The sequence below is a fragment of the Mus pahari genome, chromosome 6 (genome assembly GCF_900095145.1).
Source record: "Mus pahari chromosome 6, PAHARI_EIJ_v1.1, whole genome shotgun sequence".
NCBI classification, from domain to species: Eukaryota; Metazoa; Chordata; class Mammalia; order Rodentia; family Muridae; genus Mus; species Mus pahari.
Genome location: NC_034595.1, coordinates 99,681,578 through 99,684,382, shown reverse-complemented (window position 1 = coordinate 99,684,382; position 2,805 = coordinate 99,681,578).

Sequence of the window (2,805 nt, the reverse complement as noted above, 5' to 3'; positions counted from 1 at the left end):
CTTCTTCTTCTTCTTCTTCTTCTTCTTCTTCTTCTTCTTCTTCTTCTTCTTCTTCTTCTTCTTCTTCTTCTTCATTTCCTTCTTCTCCCTCTTCTTTCTTTTCCTCTTCTACTTCCTCTTCTCCCCTTCTTCCTCCTCTTCCTCCTCCTCTCCCTCCTCCTCCTCTTCCTCCTCCTTCTTCCTTGTGCTTTCCCATTTCTGTGACTGCCCACGGAGGTGGCAGAAATGAATGAAGTAGACAAGGCTATCCCCTCCAACCCCTCCACACAGAGAAGGAAACTGAGGCAGAGTACACAACAGGAAGCCAAGGCTCTGTCCTCTAGTCCAGAGCTGGCTGTATACACAGCATGGGTGTTTTCAGGAGGAGCAAATGGATAAATGAATGCTAATGAATGAGTGAGAGAGCGTGAAGTCTCCAAAGCAAAGACTGTGGCCTGACGGTGCTGCTCCTGAACTCCTGTTTGCCAGAGTCCTGTGTCTGGGCCCTTGCTGGCTCTGTCCTATGTGTGGGTATGTCTTTTGCTGAGCCAGATGGGGGAAAGACCCTGGCTGTGTCTTAGTCAGAGTCAACTTCCATAGCACTCACAGAAGGGACAGGGACTGAACAGACTGAGAGGGGAAAAAAAAAAAAATCCCTCCCCAGGTGTAGACTGGAGCCTGACCACCCTAATAACAGCTGTTCCCGGTGTCAGGGGTCATGCAAAAGGACACTGAAATGATGGGTGCTGGCTTTATCATCTGCTCACAGGTGGGGATGTGGGACCCATGGATGAGCACTGAGTTGGCCAGGTGCCACGGTGTACCTACCGCCTCAGTTGGGCTTGGCGTGTTTCCGTGGTGAAATAGCCTCTCTGGGCCCATTGAACATTACAGGGCCACTCCTGGTGTGGCCTCAACCTCCCAGAGGGAGTTCTTTTTTTTTTTTTTTTTTTTTGGTTTTTCAAGACAGGGTTTCTCTGTGTAGCCCTGGATGTCCTGGAACTCACTATGTAGACCAGGCTGGCCTCAAACTCAGAAATCTGCCTGCCTCTGCCTCCCACGTGCTGGGATTAAAGGTGTGCGCCACCACCACGCCCCGGCTCCAGAGGGAGTTCTTATCCTGGCATTTTTTTGGTCAATTTGACAAGTCTTGCCCAGAAAGTCAGATGTCTATTCCTTACAGCTGTCCACAGGGTTTGTCCCCAGGTGGCCCCGGCACTCCTCAGTGTCAGTTCCCTCAGCAACAACGCCAGAGTCCAGACCCAAGGTCCACTCCAATGATCCTTCAGCTCCACAACCAGGCTGTCCTCCCTGTTCCACGGTCCAGACGAACAGATAGATGCCCATTTGCCTCCTAGGCTACGAAGAGCTAAGCCACATTCTGGGTAAGTCAGAGGCTCAGATCCAGCCCTTCAGCCCTCCACTATACCTTTCCAGGTGAAGCCCGGAGCCAGGAACAAAACACATTGGGTCTGAACGGTTCAGATCCCTTGTCTCTTTCATAAGCTGTGTGACCATGCACTTGTGGCTTCCCCCCACTGAGCTTTAACTTCCTCATCTATAAAATGGGCGTGGTTATACCTTGTGTCCGCATGGGGCTTCGAGTCGAGGGGCATTTTTCCCTCTGAGCCTTGGGTCCTCAACCACTCTGCCCTCCATCATCTCCCGTGGCTGCCAGCTGCCATTGGGGCATCGTTTACATCTACAGATGTCTGCCATGCCCTGTTCTTCCCACAGATACCCCAGGGACCGTTTCCTCCCCACAGATGCCAAAGCCATCCTTCAGAATCCCAGAGGAGGGTGCCTCTCAGCTCCCCGTATCCCCAGAAGCACCTTCTTTCCCCCACCCCGGGATACGCCCCCACCTTCTCCAGGGACTCCTCGGGAAGCTGTGGGGCTCAGGGACCAGGCTGAAAGCCCCTCCGCCCCCACTGAACGTGCCGCCCAGCCCCTGCCTCCTTCCTCGGGGATCTGGACCCCACCGCATCCTGCCACGGGCCCGAGCCTATTTCATCAGGCCAAGGATTGCTTTTTAAATAAATCTAAAAACTCCACTTCCTCCTTGGCAAGTTCATTTTAAGTCATTTTATCTCTTTCCCCCCTATATTTTTCCTAAATAATGTGATTAAGTGACTCAGCGCCGGCTGCCTCTGGCAGGCCTGGCTTCTAATTCAGTTTGAGGACGGCCACCTTTGACCCCACTCCACTCTAGCTAAGAGGACACTTAAGCCATATTCTGCTGCTTCCTTCGGAGAGGGAGGCGGGGGTGGGGTGGGGGGGTGGGGGGGCCGGGGGGAAGCGAAACAAACTTTCACATAAAATTATGGTATATGGATAATTGAGAAGTTTAAAAACATGAATCTAATTGTACAGTCCCGAGAGAAAGCCATATCGAGCCACCCTATAAGAGGCCTGGAATCGCCCCATGATGATTTATTGCTAAATCCTAGTATTTTTCAATACATTATAGTTTTTAAATTGTGTTTAAATTGAGTGTAGAGGAGCAGAGGCCATTAGGAGATGCAGAAATGATGATTATATTTAAATATTCATGCACGCAGTACCTTATTATTGAATCTGAACACTAACAAAATCAATATTAAGTGCGGTTTGACATGAATTTATTTATGAATTTCGACTTTCTAAGTACTGTATTTTTTCACTCAAAAATTGTGAGTATAATGTAGTAATGATATCAAAACACAGTGTCAGGGAGCATTAGCTGGGGTGGTTAGAAACCTCTGGATTAGGGGGCCCCAGATTGCCCTCAAAAGTGCTTACTATACAAAACCTTTTCCTTTCTTTCTTTTTTTTTTTCCTCTCTCT